We start from the raw sequence: 19,689 nt of genomic DNA on the forward strand, positions 1-19,689 counted from the left end.
TGAGTCATATTTGAAAAGTGAACCCAGACTTCACCTTTTCGATAAGTTATAGGATAACCGAGATATGAGGGTTGTCGAAAAATGTAAAATTTTCGAATTTGCCAGGTATTTCAGGAAGTAAGAAGGCATCTGTGTGTAGAATCTTTAGTTTCATAAATGTTCTTTTATGCAAGCTATAAATTATCGAAAAGGTGAAATCTTAAGTTCCGTGGAGTTTTTCACGTCGCCGTCGCTGAGATCTATCATTTTCGAAATATGACTCATACTTATGTATTTTTAAATGAGACATTTCACACACAATGAGACAAATTTCAAATATTCAAACTCTTATAACTTTTCTCAGGAGAGTGTGCAAAATTCGAAAATAGCTGTGCAAAATTGTTCAAAATTAGCCGATTCGTTTGATATACACAAAATTCAATTTCGTGACAGATGGGGGGGAAATTGCAAAGTTTCAAACCTTCATAACTTTAATCAGGCTGGTGTGCAGAATTCAAAAACAGGTGTGCAAAATTGTGCAAAATTAGCCGATTCGTTTGATATACACAAAATTCAATTTCGTGACAGATGGGGGTGAAATTGCAAATTTTCAAACCTTCATAACTTTAATCAGGATGGTGTGCAAAATTCAAAATTAGGTATGCAAAATTGTGCAAAATTAGCCGACTCGTTTGATATAAACAAAATTCAATTTAGTCACAGATGGGGGGGAAATTTCAAATTTTCAACCGCTTATAACTTTCGTCAGGAAGGTGTGCGAAATTTAAAAATAGGTGTGCAAAATTGTGCGAAATTAGCCGAATCAATGTACATAGAAATAAATCAATTTCGTAACAAATGGGGGGGAACGGTCAAGTTTGCCCCCCGTGTAAAAACGATCCTGGTTTCTCTTAGGTAAGTGTGCAAAATATAATTTATGGTGTGCAAAATAGTGGTATATTTATTTTTGAATTTCCTCTAATACGGGGGGCAAACTTGACCGACCTCTTTTTTTTTGTTTTGGTGGCAAACAATGAGTCATCATTTGGTCACCAGCGACAATTTTAGCGATTTTTAATAGTTTGTGTGTAGTGAACTTTGTATAAACTTTATTACAATGGTGATTAGTTGTTCAGCTTTCAAGTGTGAAAGCAGCAGCGATAAGAAAGAGCCAGGAGTTACGTTTCATAGGTAAATAAACAGCCCACTCCAACATTTTAGCGTTTTCTTATTGAATTCGATAATTATTCTTCAATTTCAATTAACATCTATATGTACTTGATATGTGCTATACGTCGATACTAGTTTTGTACCTTTTGTTAACATTTTAATACGTTTTTTCGCAATTAATTAGGATGATACACCATAGGCGTAGTCAAAACAATTTTATTATCAAAAAATATAAATATTGCTTCAAACAGCTAGGTTAAGAAAAATATGTGCCGCGGCACTGTTTGGTGACATCGTCACAATTTGCTCTCGGGTGTTATTTGTCCTTGGATTCTTTCGTCATCGGGAATTTTAGTCAAAAAAATTGTCAAATATTTTTTTGGAGAATTTAATTTCTTAGCTATTTAGTTTATTTACAACTCCATATTTCTTTAGCAGCAAAATTATTATTATATGTACAGGATGTTTCAAAAAACACATGTGCTATCTCTCTTGAGGAGATTCCTCACAGAAATATAAGATTTATTTTGTATATCATAGGTCCGATTCTGCTTTGTTTCGTAGCTAAAGGTGTTCATTTTTTTTATTTATTACAATTTTCTTCCAAGTGCTTTTAGCGAATCAAATTAAATTTTGAGGGTAAAAGTTACTAAAATAGTGTCATACTGTAATACTAAAAAAGAGTCCACATATTTACCAGGGAAAAAAGTTAAAGGCGCACATTTTTTTCTTTTGTTGACAATTGTGTAGACCGTTTAAGTACCATGAGATTATATGAACGATTTCACATGGGTCGCGTAAGCTCCGTCCGGATGAGCTATATTGAAAAAACTCTGCGCGTACGATCCGCTCCATCTGAAAGCGCTGTTAATGCCGATTAAAAATTGTCTCCTGATATTTTGTCGATTCTTGTTCTCTTTCATGAGATAAATGCAATTTTATTAATTTACTTTAAATAAAACCCAAATCTAATAGCAACCTCTAAAAATTTTAGAGTCATTAACTGTCTAAAGTGGTAAATAAGTGTTCATTGATTCCTCATAAAAAAATATGAAAAACTTTCCTATAAACATAGCTTTAAAGTTATAGGGTGTTAAAACTTTAAAAAAATATTTCCTTTTTAACCATCTTAAATGCCAATACTTTTTTCTTGAATTTATTGTAGATAGCACCGAACATCTATTTTATAAATTTTAATAAAATTTAATAATGTGTGTGAATTAGATTAAATAAATATATTATTAATTTTATGTTAATTTTATTAATTGCGATCAATAAAATTACGTTTATCTCTTCAAGGAGATCATAATCTACTAAATATCAAGATACAACTTCTAATCGGCATTAAATGGCCTACACAATTTTGCAGAAAAGATAATAAGAAGTCAATGGCGCATATTTTTTTTAGAAAATTATTCCAGTAATAACCCATATGCACGTCCCTAGAGAATCTGTTGACACTTTTTTAGCATTAAAATATGGCGCACTTTCAGCAACTTTTACCCTGAAAATTTCATTCGAATCACTAAAATCATCTGGAAGAAACATATAAAAATTCGAAAAAAAAAAGAGAAGTAAACCCCCTATTGCTACGAAACAAAGCAGAAACGGACCTATGTTGATATGAAAAATAAACCATATTTTTACGTGAGAAATTTCTCTATGAGAGATATGGCACATGTTTTTTTGAAACACCCTGTATTAAAATTGAATTATTTTTTACTTTCATTGCCCTTAATTAAAACAAATTCTATATAGAAGGGTATGTTAAATAAAACAAACCGATTGAATAAAATATTTTTTATTAACGTTATTGCTAATAAATACCACAGTAAATACTAAAACATAATCCTAATAGGTATATATTTAATATTTATGAAAAACCATAGTAGGATAATATACGAAAAATTCTCTTATCTAAATTATTGCTATTATCTATCTATAAGATATTTTTGTTTAATTACAATTATTGCTCAAGACCTAATACAACGATAATTTTCGTAATTACTATTAAGTTAAGTACATAAAACTTCGGTTAATCTATATTTCTATGATACATATTTATATTTATCTAACTTTATCCATAATCCGCATTTTTATACCAAACATCTAAATATTTTTTCCGTGTAATTATAATTTAATATACCTACCATGTTATTAATTATTGATTTTCTTTATAGGCCCACCACCCTCCTCTATATTATTTTATTTTAATAACTGAATATTCACTAAAGACCTAAACTGCAATTTTCATTATTACTTAATCTTTTAATACAAATGATTTAATCTACCAATCCTATACTCTTACTTTTTATGTAACATACCTACAATTTTTGTTCTCAATACTTTTATCGTACATTTATTTTGGCAACCTGCCGCCATACTGCATTCATTTATGTATATTGTTACTACTCGTATATTAGAATACCTGCACTAACTTTGATATACCTATCATACCATTTATTTTCGATTTTTAGTTCATTTTTTTTCGATTTAGTTCATTAGATTAATTACATTTAACTCATTTCTCACTCCAATTGTTTTCGTTTCTATAGCTTAGGGCACAGTAATTCTGAATACTAATAATTTTAGTATATATTAATATAATATATCTTAATTACACTATTTTTCTTTACCACTTTCAAAATAGTTTTATTACTTTTATTTGGTCGACCTAGTACCTGTGAATTATCATTTTCTATGTTTCCTTTCTTCAACTCATTTTTCACATCCAATATCTCTATTTATATGTCTTGGCACAATAACTCTGAATACTATTAATTTAAAATATCTATAATTACCTTAATTAAGTTTTTTTTCTTTACACCTTCAAAATAGTCTTATTGTTTTAATTTGATCGATACCTCTAAATTTTCACATCTATTATATATGTATATACTAATATATAAAATCCTTAAGTGACTGACATACTGATTAATCACGATCCTGCTCAAACCACTCAACGTAAGAAGCTCAATTTTAGCATACAGGTTGATTCTAGGGTGTAGAGGTTCGATAAGAAGGGATTTTTTGAAATTCCAGTTCCAAGGGGGTGAAACCACCCCTGAAATATTACAATATTTTTTATTTAAAAAACGGTCAAGTTTCGCTTAAACACGTATATTTTATTTTGGTTTTTTACATATTTTAAGATTTTTTAAAAATGTATACAGGGTGTTTCGAACAATCTGGTCATTGATTAATCACGATCCTGCTTAAAGCGCTTGACGTAAAAAGGTGAGTTTTGGAAAACAGATTGACTTTAGGGTGTAGAGGTTTAATAAGAAGGGATTTTTCGAAACTCGAATTCTAAGGGGGTGAAACTATCCCTCAAATATTAAAATATTTTTTATTTAAAAACCGGTGAGTTTTTCGGAAAAACTCTTAAACACGTATATTTTATTTTGTTGTTTTATATATTTTAAGATTTTTTATAAATTTATACAGGGTGTTTCATAAAATATGACCATTAAGTAATCACGATTTTGCTTAAACTGCTTGACGTTTAAAGCTGATTTTTGGCAAACGGATTGACTGTGGGGTGTAGAGGTTCAATAAGGAGGGGTTTCTCGAATCTCAAATTCCAAGAGGGTGAAAACGCCCCTCAAAGATTACAACTGAGGGGCAACAATTTACTGAGGGGCGTTTTTTAAATAACAAATTTTGTTATTTAAAAAGCGGTTAGTCTTTCGGGAAAACGCTTGGACAAGCATAATTTATTTGGTTTTTTTACATATTTTGAAATTTTTTAAAAAATCATATAGGATGTTCCAAAAAGTTGGGTAATATCTTAACCACGATTCTGCTTAAACTGCTTGACGTAAAAAGCTTATTTTTGGCAAACGGATTTTTCGAAAGTCAAATTCCAACGAGATGAAACTAACTCTCAAATATTACCAAGTTATATAATAATATCGCCATATTGTTTTTTCTCATGCTGACATAAATGTGAGAAAATTTTATCCAGTTTGTATGTTAATAGAAATTCTTGCTTTGCTTTATTATCACCATTTTAAATGATTAATTCGACGCGAACGAAGTCGCTGGTACACGCTAGTAATTATATATAAATAATTAATATTAATTATTTATATAATATAATACATTATAATATATTATTTTTTATATCTTAGTAAAATCACTCTGATATATTGATTGATAAAATCTATATTAATAATTTTGTCTTTTGATTTAATTACGTTTTTTTTTCTTTGCACTTTTACACCACATTGTTTTAATTTAACCACCCTTACACATCTAAATTATCATTTACAATATTTAACTATTCCTAACAACTCATTTATCACATCTCAAGTATTTTTATTTCTTATACCGTCGCACAATAAATCTGAATCTGAATACGTACTACTCTTAATCAAATGTACTACTAATATATTATTTATTATCTTTTTATACAAATGGTTTGTTCTACCAATTCTACACTCTTACTCTTTATACCTATAATATCATTTATGCATAACATACCTACAATTTTTGTTCTCAATACTCGCCACATCATATTCTTTTATGTATATTGTTACTATATTTGAATACCTGCACTTTGATATACCTATCATACCATTTATTTTCGAATTTTCTTTATAGGCCCACCTCTCTCCTCTATTTCGTTTATTTTTGATTAATCATTTTAATGCAAATGGTTTATCCTACCAATCCAATAGTAGTTCTCTTTACACGATATCATATCTCACAACTCATTTGAATTATTAATATATTTTTGTTTGGCCCACTGCCATTCTCTATATTTTACTTTGTACCTTTAGTACCTCCAATACTAGATATACCAGATATTCATTTTTATTTTATATTTTAATTTAAATTTTAATTATTTTTTCTTTTTACACCTTTATAATCGTTTTGTAGTTTATTTAACCTTTTTCTATGATTAATTTTATACATTATATCATTTTATTTTTTATACCTTAGTACAATCACTCTCAATACTAATAATTTTATCTTTTGATTTAATTACGTTTTTTTACACCTCCCAAAATGGTGTCATTGTTTTAATTTGACCAACCTTTTTTTTGCACATCTAAATTATCATTTACAATATTTTTTTAACTATTTCGTTTTTTTTTAACTCGTTTTTCACATCCCAAGTAGTTTTATTTCTTATACCTTCGCACAATAAATCTGAATTATGTACTACTAATATTTATGTGTGTGTGTGTGTGTTTTTTTATTTATACATTATTTAGGTAGGTACGTTTTTCTCCTTACGCCTTCAAAATATTTTTATTGTTTTATTTGGCCGACCTTCCCTATCTAAAGTATATTTTACTGGTATTTAACCCCTAACAGATTTTTCACCTCAATTATTTTTATTTTCTTTTTTTTATTTCATTATACATTATCATTTACTGTGATTCCTTGTAATATTCATTTTTCACATCAAATAATTTAATATAACTATAAATCTAAATGTCCAGAATATTTTATTTCAATAAATACATTAGTTACGATTATTATTACGATCCTTACACCTCATAATAATATTATTCTTTTTATTTAGCCGACTTAAATTGTCACTTATTATATTTAACTCATTAAAACAAATCAAATATTTTATTTTGTTATACGAAGGCGCACTTAATTAATATCTTAAGTTTTATTTTGTGCAATTTTAAAATAGATATTGTTTAACTCTTCCTCTCTCTCAAAAATTCATTTTTCTCATCAAATGTTTTAATTTTTTATACCTTGGCACAATAACTCTCGATACAATTAATTTTATACTATATTAATTACCTTAATTAAGTATTTTTCCTTTACACCTTCAAAATAGTTTCATTGTTTTAATTTGACTGACCTCCCACTACTAGATTATATTTTACATTATTTAACTCCTTTTAGCTAAATCGTTTTTCACAGAAAATATTTTTTTTATTTGTTAAACCTTTGCATTCTAACTATAAATAGGTACTACTAATAGTATATTTTAATTTAAACCTTAACTACCCACTTTTACACACTTTCAAAATAGTTTTGCAGCTTATTTAACTCTTTCTAACAATACAGTTGGAGTTTGAACCTTTGATGTTACACATTACAGGTTTTACATTAGAAAAAAATTGTTTTTACATTAGAAAAATAAAACTACTAACTATAATTCATTACAATACACTAAAACACTTAACTTTTATATTTATATAACTGTAAATTTTAAGCCTTAATTATGTAATTTATACCTTAATTACGTTTTTTGCTTTTTTCAAAATAATTTATTTTTATTTGACCAACCTAAATTATCGTTTAGTAAATTTAATTCCTAAAAACTCACTTTTCACATCTCTTATTTTTATTTGTATATCTCAGCACAATAATTCCGAAAACTAATAATTTATACCTTTTTTAATTTATACCTTAATTACTTTTTTTGCTTTACACTTTCAAAATAGTTTATTTTTATTTGACCAACCTAAATTATCGTTTAGTAAATTTGATTCCTAAAAACTCACTTTTCACATCTCTTAATTTTATTTGTATATCTCAGCACAATAATTCCGAAAACTAATAATTTATACCTTTTTTAATTTATACCTTAATTACTTTTTTTGCATTACACTTTCAAAATAGTTTATTTTTATTTGACCAACCTAAATTATCGTTTAGTAAATTTAATACCTAAAAAACTCACTTTTCACATTTCTTATTTTTATTTTTATACCTCAACACAATAATTCCGAAAACTAATAATTTAAACCTTTTTTAATTTATACCTTAATTACGTTTTTTGCTTTATACTTTCAAAATAGTTTATTTTTATTTGGCCAATCTAAATTATAAACGATAATTTAGTAAATTTAATTCCTAAAACTCACTCTTCTCACATCTTTTATTTTTATACTTCAGCACAATAATTCCGAAAACTAATAATTTATACCTGTTTTAATTTATACCTCAATTATGTTTTTTGCTTTACACTTTCACAATAGTTTATTTTTATTTAGCCAACTTAATTATCGTTTAGTAAATTAAATTCTTAAAAAACTCACTTTTCACATCTTTTATTTTTATTTTGATAACTTAATAATTAAGTTTATTTGCTATACACTCAAAATAGTTTTTTTGCACTTCTAAATTTTTATTTAGTAAATGTAATTCCTAAAACTCACTTCTCACATCTTTTATTTTTATTTTTATACTTCAGCACAATAATTCCGAAAACTAATAATTAATACCTTTTTTAATTTATACCTTAATTACGTTTTTTGCTTTACACTTTCAAAATAGTTTATTTTTATTTGGCCAACCTAAATTATCGTTCAGTAAACTTAATTCCTAAAACTCACTTTTCACATGTTTTATGTTTATTTTGATAACTTAATTAAGTTTATTTGCTATACACTCTCAAAATAGTTTTTTTGCACTTCTAAATTTTCGTTTAGTAAAAAATGTAATTCCTAAAACTAAACAATAATCATAATTAATAGCTTTTTTATGTTTTATTCTTTTTTTTTTCTTTACACTTTCAAAATATTTTTTTTTGCGGACCTATATAATATAATTCCAAAAATCTTACTTTTCAAATTTTTTATTTTATTTTTAATACCTTAGCACAATAACTGTGAATACTAATAATAGTAATTTTTATATTTTTTAAATTTATGCCTTAATTTCATTTTTTGCTTTACACCTTCAAAGTAGTTTTATATATTTTTTGACCGACCTTCCAACTCTAAATTTTCGTTTAGTATATATATTATTTGTCACTTTTAACATCTTATATTTTTATTTTATTACAATAGTTCTGAATACTAATTATTTTATATCTATTTTAATTTATTCCTTAATTGCATTTTTTTGCTTCACATCTTCAAAATCATTTTATATTTTTTTGGCCGACCTTCCACCTCTAAATTTTCGTTTAGTAAATGTAATCCTAAAATACACTTTTCAAATCTTTTATTTTATTTTTTATACCTTAGCACAATAACTGTGAATACGAATAATTTAGAGCTTTTATACTTTATAACGTAATTGTATTTTCTGCTTTACACCTTATACATATCTTTTCTTGTTATTTTCTGCTTTACACCTTATATATATATCAAAATTTTAAACATTTTTTTGAACGACCTTCTACATACTTCTAAATTTTCGTTTAGTAAACGTAATTCCTAAAATCTTACTTTTAAAACTTTTTATTTTTTATAGCTTGGCACAAAAACTGTGAATACTAATAATTTATATATTTTTTAAATTTATGCCTTAATTGCATTTTCTGCTTTACACCTTCCCAATCCAATCTTACTTCCACCAATCTTACTTTTAAAATATTTTATTTTATTCTACCTAAGCACAATAACTGTGAATACTAATAATTTATAGCTTTTTTTAATTTATACCTTAATTGCATTTTCTGCTTTACACCTTCAAAAAATTAAGCACAATAACTGTGAATACTAATAATATAATATATAGCTTTTTTAATTTATACCTTAATTGCATTTTCTGCTTTACACCTTCAAAATAATTTTATATTTTTTCATTTGGCCGACCTTCCACCCCTAAATTTTCGTTTAGTATATTTCCCACTTTTCACATCTTATATTTTTATTTCTTATACTTAAGGAAATAGCTCTGAATACTAATTATTTTATACCTATTTCAATTTATTCCTTAATTGCATTTTCTGCTTTACATCTTCAAAATAATTTTATATTTTTATATTTGGCCGACCTTCCACCTCTAAATTTTCGTTCAGTAAATATAATTCCTAAAATCTTACTTTTAAAGTTTTATTTTTTAAAACTAAGCACAATAACTGAATACTAATCATTTATAGTTTTTTTTAATTTATACCTATACTGCATTTTCTGCTTTACACCTTCAAAATAATTTTATATTTTTTTGCCGACCGTCCACCCCTAAATTTTGGTTTAGTAAATGTAATCCTAAAATACACTTTTCAAATCTTTTATTTTATTTATTATACCTTAGCACAATACCTGTGAATACTAATAATTTATAGTTTTTTTTTAATTTATACCTTAATTGCATTTTCTGCTTTACACCTTCAAAATAATTTTATATTTTTATACTTGGCCGACCTTCCACCTCTAAACTTTCGTTCAGTAAATATAATTCCTAAAATCTTACTTTTAAAGTTTTTATTTTATTTTTTAAAACTAAGCACAATAACTGAATACTAATAATTTATAAAAACTCTAAACGTTCTTATGATGGGAATAGTCTAAATTTCCGAAACATGTCGCCCCCCTTGCTTTTTTAAGCATTAAAATTTAAATTATACAACTTAAAAATTGTGAGTTATTGTCCTTTTACCCGCCTGCAAAGGTTTTGCTTTGATAATAATTTATATTTTTTTTTAATTTATACCTTTACTGGCATTTTCTGCTTCACACCTTCAAAATAATTTAATATTTTTTTGCCGACCGTCCACCTCTAAATTTTCGTTTAGTAAATGTAATCCTAAAATACACTTTTCAAATCTTTTATTTTATTTTTCTACATAAGCACAATAACTGTGAATACTAATAATTTATAGCTTTTTTTAATTTATACCTTAATTGCATTTTCTCTTTACACCTTCAAAAAAATTTTATATTTTTTTATTTGGCCGACCTTCAACCTCTAAATCTTATATTTTTATTTTTTATATCTTAGCATAATAGCTCTGAATACTAATTATTTGATCCCTATTTTAATTTATTCCTTGATTGCATTTTCTGCTTTACACCTTCAAAATAATTTTATATTTTTTATTTGGCCGACCTTCCATCTCTAAATTTTCGTTTAGTATATTTCTCACTTTTCACATCTTATATTTTATTTTTTATACCTTAGCATAATAGCTCTGAATACCAATTATTTTGTCCCTATTTTAATTTATTCCTAAATTACATTTTTTGCTTCACACCTTCAAAATAATTTAGTATTTTTTCATTTGGCCGACCTTCCACCTCTAAATTTTCGTTTAGTATATTTCTCACTTTTCACATCTTATATTTTTATTTTTTATACCTTAGCATAATAGCTCTGAATACTAATTATTTTTTCCCTATTTTAATTTATTCCTTAATTAAATTTTTTGCTTCACACCTTCAAAATAATTTTGTATTTTTTCATTTGGCCGACCTTCCACCTCTAAATTTTCGTTTAGTATATTTCTCACTTTTCACATCTTATATTTTTATTTTTTTTATACCTTAGCATAATAGCTCTGAATACTAATTATTTTGTCCCTATTTTAATTTATTCCTTAATTACATTTTTTGCTTCACACCTTCAAAATAATTTTATATTTTTTTATTTGGCCGACCTTCAACCTCTAAATTTTCGTTTAGTATATTTCTCACTTTTCACATCTTATATTTTTATTTTTTATACCTTAGCATAATAGTTCTGAATACTAATTATTTTATACCTATTTTAATTTATTCCTTAACTGCATTTTTTACTTCACACCTTCAAAATAATTTTGTATTTTTTTTATTTGGCCGACCTTCAACCTCTAAATTTTCGTTTAGTATATTTCTCACTTTTCACATCTTATATTTTTATTTTTTATACCTTAGCATAATAGCTCTGAATACTAATTATTTTATCCCTATTTTAATTTATTCCTTAATTGCATTTTCTGCTTTACACCTTCAAAATAGTTTTATATTTTTTATTTGGCCGACCTTCCACCTCTAAATTTTCGTTTAGTATATTTCTCACTTTTCGCATCTTATATTTTTATTTTTTATACCTTAGCATAATAGCTCTGAATACTAATTATTTTATACCTATTTTAATTTATTCCTTAATTGCATTTTCTGCTTTACACCTTCAAAATAATTTTATATTTTTTATTTGGCCGACCTTTCACCTCCAAATTTTCGTTTAGTATATTTCTCACTTTTCACATCTTATATTTTTATTTTTTATACCTTAGCATAATAGCTCTGAATACTAATTATTTTATCCCTATTTTAATTTATTCCTTGATTGCATTTTCTGCTTTACACCTTCAAAATAATTTTATATTTTTTCATTTGGCCGACCTTCCATCTCTAAATTTTCGTTTAGTATATTTCTCACTTTTCACATCTTATATTTTTATTTTTTATACCTTAGCATAATATCTCTGAATACTAATTATTTTATACCTATTTTAATTTATTCCTTAATTGCATTTTCTGCTTTACACCTTCAAAATAATTTTATATTTTTTATTTGGCCGACCTTCCACCTCTAAATTTTCGTTTAGTACATTTCTCACTTTTCACATCTTATATTTTTATTTTTTATACCTTAGTATAATAGCTCTGAATACTAATTATTTTATACCTATTTTAATTTAATACTTAATTGGATTTTCTGCTTTACACCTTCAAATTAATTTTATATTTTTTATTTGGCCGGCCTTCCACTAAATTTTCGTTTAGTATATTTCTCACTTTTCACATCTTATATTTTTATTTTTTATACCTTAGCATAATAGCTCTGAATACTAGTTATTTCATACCTATTTTAATTTAATCCTTAATTGCATTTTCTGCTTTACACCTTCAAAATAATTTTATATTTTTTATTTGGCCGGCCTTCCACTAAATTTTCGTTTAGTATATTTCTCACTTTTCACATCTTATATTTTTATTTTTTATACCTTAGCATAATAGCTCTGAATACTAATTATTTTATACCTATTTTAATTTAATCCTTAATTGCATTTTCTGCTTTACACCTTCAAAATAATTTTATATTTTTTATTTGGCCGGCCTTCCACTAAATTTTCGTTTAGTATATTTCTCACTTTTCACATCTTATATTTTTATTTTTTATACCTTAGCATAATAGCTCTGAATACTAATTATTTTATACCTATTTTAATTTAATCCTTAATTGCATTTTCTGCTTTACACCTTCAAAATAATTTTATATTTTTTATTTGGCCGACCTTCCACCTCTAAATTTTCGTTTAGAATATTTCTCACTTTTCACATCTTATATTTTTATTTTTTATACCTTAGCATAATAGCTCTGAATACTAATTATTTTATACCTATTTTAATTTAATCCTTAATTGCATTTTCTGCTTTACACCTTCAAAATAATTTTATATTTTTTTATTTGGCCGGCCTTCCACTAAATTTTCGTTTAGTATATTTCTCACTTTTCACATCTTATATTTTTATTTTTTATACCTTAGCATAATAGCTCTGAATACTAATTATTTTATACCTATTTTAATTTAATCCTTAATTGCATTTTCTGCTTTACACCTTCAAAATAATTTTATATTTTTTATTTGGCCGACCTTCCACCTCTAAATTTTCGTTTAGAATATTTCTCACTTTTCACATCTTATATTTTTTATACCTTAGCATAATAGCTCTGAATACTAATTATTTTATACCTATTTTAATTTAATCCTTAATTGCATTTTCTGCTTTACACCTTCAAAATAATTTTATATTTTTTTATTTGGCCGGCCTTCCACTAAATTTTCGTTTAGTATATTTCTCACTTTTCACATCTTATATTTTTATTTTTTATACCTTAGCATAATAGCTCTGAATACTAATTATTTTATACCTATTTTAATTTAATCCTTAATTGCATTTTCTGCTTTACACCTTCAAAATAATTTTATATTTTTTATTTGGCCGACCTTCCACCTCTAAATTTTCGTTTAGTATATTTCTCACTTTTCACATCTTATATTTTTATTTTTTATACCTTAGCATAATAGCTCTGAATACTAATTATTTTATACCTATTTTAATTTAATCCTTAATTGCATTTTCTGCTTTACACCTTCAAAATAAATTTATATTTTTTTATTTGGCCGACCTTCAACCTCTAAATTTTCGTTTAGTATATTTCTCACTTTTCACATCTTATATTTTTATTTTTTATACCTTAGCATAATAGCTCTGAATACTAATTATTTCATACCTATTTTAATTTAATCCTTAATTGCATTTTCTGCTTTACACCGAAGAATTTTTTATTTAGCCGACCTTCCACCACTAAATTTTAGTTTAGTATATTTCTCATTGTTCACACCTTATATTTTTATTTTTTATACCTTAGTATAATAGCTCTGAATACTAATTATTTTATACCTATTTTAATTTAATCCTTAATTGCATTTTCTGCTTTACACCTTCAAAATAATTTTATATTTTTTATTTGGCCGACCTTCCACCTCTAAATTTTCGTTTAGTATATTTCTTACTTTTCACATCTTATATTTTTATTTTTTATACCTTAGCATAATAGCTCTGAATACTAATTATTTTATACCTATTTTAATTTAATCCTTAATTGCATTTTCTGCTTTACACCTTCAAAATAATTTTATATTTTTTATTTGGCCGACCTTCCACCTCTAAATTTTCGTTTAGTATATTTCTCACTTTTCACATCTTATATTTTTATTTTTTATACCTTAGCATAATAGCTCTGAATACTAATTATTTTATACCTATTTTAATTTAATCCTTAATTGCATTTTCTGCTTTACACCTTCAAAATAATTTTATATTTTTTATTTGGCCGACCTTCCACCTCTAAATTTTCGTTTAGTATATTTCCCACTTATCACATCTTTTATTTTTATTTTTTATACCTTAGCATAATAGCTCTGAATACTAATTATTTTATACCTATTTTAATTTAATCCTTAATTGCATTTTCTGCTTTACACCTTCAAAATAATTTTATATTTTTTATTTGGCCGACCTTCCACCTCTAAATTTTCGTTTAGTATATTTCTCACTTTTCACATCTTATATTTTTATTTTTTATACCTTAGCATAATAGCTCTGAATACTAATTATTTCATACCTATTTTAATTTAATCCTTAATTGCATTTTCTGCTTTACACCTTCAAAATAGTTTTATATTTTTTATTTGGCCGACCTTCCACCTCTAAATTTTCGTTTAGTATATTTCTCACTTTTCACATCTTATATTTTTTATTTTTTATACCTTAGCATAATAGCTCTGAATACTAATTATTTCATACCTATTTTAATTTAACCCTTAATTGCATTTTCTGCTTTACACCTTCAAAATAGTTTTATATTTTTTATTTGGCCGACCTTCCACCTCTAAATTTTCGTTTAGTATATTTCTCACTTTTCACATCTTATATTTTTATTTTTTATACCTTAACATAATAGCTCTGAATACTAATTATTTTATACCTATTTTAATTTAATCCTTAATTGCATTTTCTGCTTTACACCTTCAAAATAATTTTATATTTTTTATTTGGCCGACCTTCCACCTCTAAATTTTCGTTTAGTATATTTCCCACTTTTCACATCTTTTATTTTTATTTTTTATACCTTAGCATAATAGCTCTGAATACTAATTATTTTATACCTATTTTAATTTAATCCTTAATTGCATTTTCTGCTTTACACCTTCAAAATAATTTTATATTTTTTATTTGGCCGACCTTCCACCTCTAAATTTTCGTTTAGTATATTTCCCACTTTTCACATCTTTTATTTTTATTTTTTATACCTTAGCATAATAGCTCTGAATACTAATTATTTTATACCTATTTTAATTTAATCCTTAATTGCATTTTCTGCTTTACACCTTCAAAATAATTTTATATTTTTTATCTGGCCGACCTTCCACCTCTAAATTTTCGTTTAGTATATTTCTCACTTTTCACATCTTATATTTTTATTTTTTATACCTTAGCATAATAGCTCTGAATACTAATTATTTCATACCTATTTTAATTTAATCCTTAATTGCATTTTCTGCTTTACACCTTCAAAATAGTTTTATATTTTTTATTTGGCCGACCTTCCACCTCTAAATTTTCGTTTAGTATATTTCTCACTTTTCACATCTTATATTTTTTATTTTTTATACCTTAGCATAATAGCTCTGAATACTAATTATTTCATACCTATTTTAATTTAATCCTTAATTGCATTTTCTGCTTTACACCTTCAAAATAGTTTTATATTTTTTATTTGGCCGACCTTCCACCTCTAAATTTTCGTTTAGTATATTTCGCACTTTTCACATCTTATATTTTTATTTTTTATACCTTAGCATAATAGCTCTGAATACTAATTATTTTATACCTATTTTAATTTAATCCTTAATTGCATTTTCTGCTTTACACCTTCAAAATAATTTTATATTTTTTATTTGGCCGACCTTCCACCTCTAAATTGTCGTTTAGTATATTTCTCACTTTTCACATCTTATATTTTTATTTTTTATACCTTAACATAATAGCTCTGAATACTAATTATTTTATACCTATTTTAATTTAATCCTTAATTGCATTTTCTGCTTTACACCTTCAAAATAATTTTATATTATTTATTTGGCCGACCTTCCACCTCTAAATTTTCGTTTAGTATATTTCTCCCTTTTCACATCTTATATTTTTATTTTTTATACCTTAGCATAATAGCTCTGAATACTAATTATTTTATACCTATTTTAATTTAATCCTTAATTGCATTTTCTGCTTTACACCTTCAAAATAATTTTATATTTTTTATTTGGCCGACCTTCCACCTCTAAATTTTCGTTTAGTATATTTCCCACTTTTCACATCTTATATTTTTATTTTTTATACCTTAGCATAATAGCTCTGAATACTAATTATTTTATACCTATTTTAATTTAATCCTTAATTGCATTTTCTGCTTTACACCTTGAAAATAATTTTATATGTTTTGTTTGGTCGACCTTCCACCTCTAAATTTTCGTTTAGTATATTTCCCACTTTTCACATCTTATATTTTTATTTTTTATACCTTAGCATAATAGCTCTGAATACTAATTATTTTATACCTATTTTAATTTAATCCTTAATTGCATTTTCTGCTTTACACCTTCAAAATAGTTTTATATTTTTTATTTGGTCGACCTTCCACCTCTAAATTTTCGTTTAGTATATTTCTCACTTTTCATATCTTATATTTTTCTCTGAATACTAATTATTTTATACCTATTTTAATTTATTCCTTAATTGCATTTTCTCCTTGCACCTTCAAAATAATTTTATATTTTTTATTTGGCCGACCTTCCACCTCTAAATTTTCGTTTAGTATATTTCCCACTTTTCACATCTTATATTTTTATTTTTTATACCTTAGCATAATAGCTCTGAATACTAATTATTTTATACCTATTTTAATTTAATCCTTAATTGCATTTTTTGCTTTACACCTTCAAAATAGTTTTATATTTTTTATTTGGCCGACCTTCCACCTCTAAATTTTCGTTTAGTATATTTCTCACTTTTCATATCTTATACTTTTCTCTGAATACTAATTATTTTATACCTATTTTAATTTATTCCTTAATTGCATTTTCTCCTTGCACCTTCAAAATAATTTTATATTTTTTATTTGGCCGACCTTCCACCTCTAAATTTTCGTTTAGTATATTTCCCACTTTTCACATCTTATATTTTTATTTTTTATACCTTAGCATAATAGCTCTGAATACTAATTATTTTATACCTATTTTAATTTAATCCTTAATTGCATTTTCTGCTTTACACCTTCAAAAATAATTTTTATATTTTTTGTTTGGCCGACCTTCCACCTCTAAATTTTCGTTTAGTATATTTCCCACTTTTCACATCTTATATTTTTATTTTTTATACCTTAGCATAATAGCTCTGAATACTAATTATTTTATACCTATTTTAATTTAATCTTAATTGCATTTTCTGCTTTACACCTTCAAAATAATTTTATATGTTTTGTTTGGCCGACCTTCCACCTCTAAATTTTCGTTTAGTATATTTCCCACTTTTCACATCTTATATTTTTATTTTTTATACCTTAGCATAATAGCTCTGAATACTAATTATTTTATACCTATTTTAATTTAATCCTTAATTGCATTTTCTGCTTTACACCTTCAAAATAGTTTTATATTTTTTATTTGGCCGACCTTCCACCTCTAAATTTTCGTTTAGTATATTTCTCACTTTTCATATCATATATTTTTCTCTGAATACTAATTATTTTATACCTATTTTAATTTAATCCTTAATTGCATTTTCTGCTTTACACCTTCAAAATAATTTTATATTTTTTATTTGGCCGACCTTCCACCTCTAAATTTTTTGTTTAGTATATTTCCCACTTTTCACATCTTATATTTTTATTTTTTATACCTTAGCATAATAGCTCTGAATACTAATTATTTTATACCTATTTTAATTTAATCCTTAATTGCATTTTCTGCTTTACACCTTCAAAATAGTTTTATATTTTTTATTTGGCCGACCTTCCACCTCTAAATTTTCGTTTAGTATATTTCTCACTTTTCATATCTTATATTTTTCTCTGAATACTAATTATTTTATACCTATTTTAATTTATTCCTTAATTGCATTTTCTGCCTTGCACCTTCAAAATAATTTTATATTTTTTATTTGGCCGACCTTCCACCTGTAAATTTTCGTTTAGTATATTTCTCACTTTTCACATCCTATATTTTTTATACCTTAGCATAACAGCTCTGAATACTAATTATTTTATACCTATTTTAATTTAATCCTTAATTGCATTTTCTGCTTTACTCCTTCAAAAAATGTTTATATTTTTTATTTGGCCGACCTTCCACCTCTAAATTTTCGTTTAGTACATTTCTCACTTTTCACATCTTATATTTTGATTTTTTATACCTTAGCATAATAGCTCTGAATACTAATTATTTTATACCTATTTGAATTTATTCCTTAATTACATTTTCTGCTTTACACCATCAAAATAATTTTATATTTTTTTATTTGGCCGACCTTCCACTACTAAATTTTCGTTTAGTATATTTCTCACTTTTCACATTTTATATTTTTATTTTTTATACCTTAGCATAATAGCTCTGAATACTAATTATTTTATACCTATTTCAATTTATTCCTTAATTGCATTTTCTGCTTTACACCATCAAAATAATTTTATATTTTTTTATTTGGCCGACCTTCCACCTCTAAATTATCTTTTAGTGTATTTCTCACTTTTTACATCTTATATTTTTATTTTTTATACCTTAGAACAATAATTCTGAATGCTAATAATTTTATACATATTTGAATTTATTGCTCAATTACGTTTCTTGCTGTACACCTTCAAAATAGTTTTAATAATAATTTTATACCTATTTTAATTTATAGCTTAGTTATGTTTTTTGGTTCACACCTTCAAAATGGTTTTACTGGTTTTATTTGGCCGACCTTCGACCTCTAAACTACTGTTTAGTATATAAGTCACTTTTCACAGGTTATAATTTTATTTTTATACCTTGGTACAATAACCCTAAATACTAATAATTCTATACTTTTTTAATATATACTTTAATTACTTTTTTGGCTTTGCACCTTCAAAATAGCTTTATTTTTATGTAGTTTCCCTTCCACCTCATAGGTATCATCATTTAGTCATTTAGTATATTTCACTCATTCTATGAACTTACTTCTCACAACCAATATTTTTTTTATTTTCTATACCTTAGAACATCCTTCTGAATACTAATAATTTTATATATTAATTTAT

The 19,689-nt window shown here is 25.3% G+C and overlaps 2 long non-coding RNA genes across 3 annotated transcripts; both read right to left on the reverse strand.

The window, feature by feature from the left end:
* Positions 1–8,250: 8,250 nt before the first annotated feature.
* On the reverse strand, positions 8,251–17,419 carry LOC115890271. 2 transcript variants are annotated; one of them, XR_004051611.1, is made up of 4 exons: positions 17,167–17,419; positions 16,028–17,010; positions 10,004–14,045; positions 8,251–9,638 (listed from the first exon to the last, which is right to left on the reverse strand). It is a non-coding gene; the product is annotated as an uncharacterized LOC115890271 (long non-coding RNA). The 2 variants fall into 2 exon arrangements; XR_004051612.1 differs by having other exon boundaries at positions 8,251–9,408; positions 9,639–14,045.
* A 113-nt stretch (positions 17,420–17,532) lies between these two features.
* Positions 17,533–18,996, reverse strand: LOC115890270. The gene is made up of 2 exons (XR_004051610.1): positions 18,429–18,996; positions 17,533–18,246 (listed from the first exon to the last, which is right to left on the reverse strand). It is a non-coding gene; the product is annotated as an uncharacterized LOC115890270 (long non-coding RNA).
* Positions 18,997–19,689: the final 693 nt, after the last annotated feature.

The sequence above is a fragment of the Sitophilus oryzae genome, unplaced genomic scaffold (assembly GCF_002938485.1).
Source record: "Sitophilus oryzae breed Bouriz unplaced genomic scaffold, Soryzae_2.0 scaffold_860_pilon_pilon, whole genome shotgun sequence".
Taxonomy (NCBI): Eukaryota; Metazoa; Arthropoda; class Insecta; order Coleoptera; family Curculionidae; genus Sitophilus; species Sitophilus oryzae.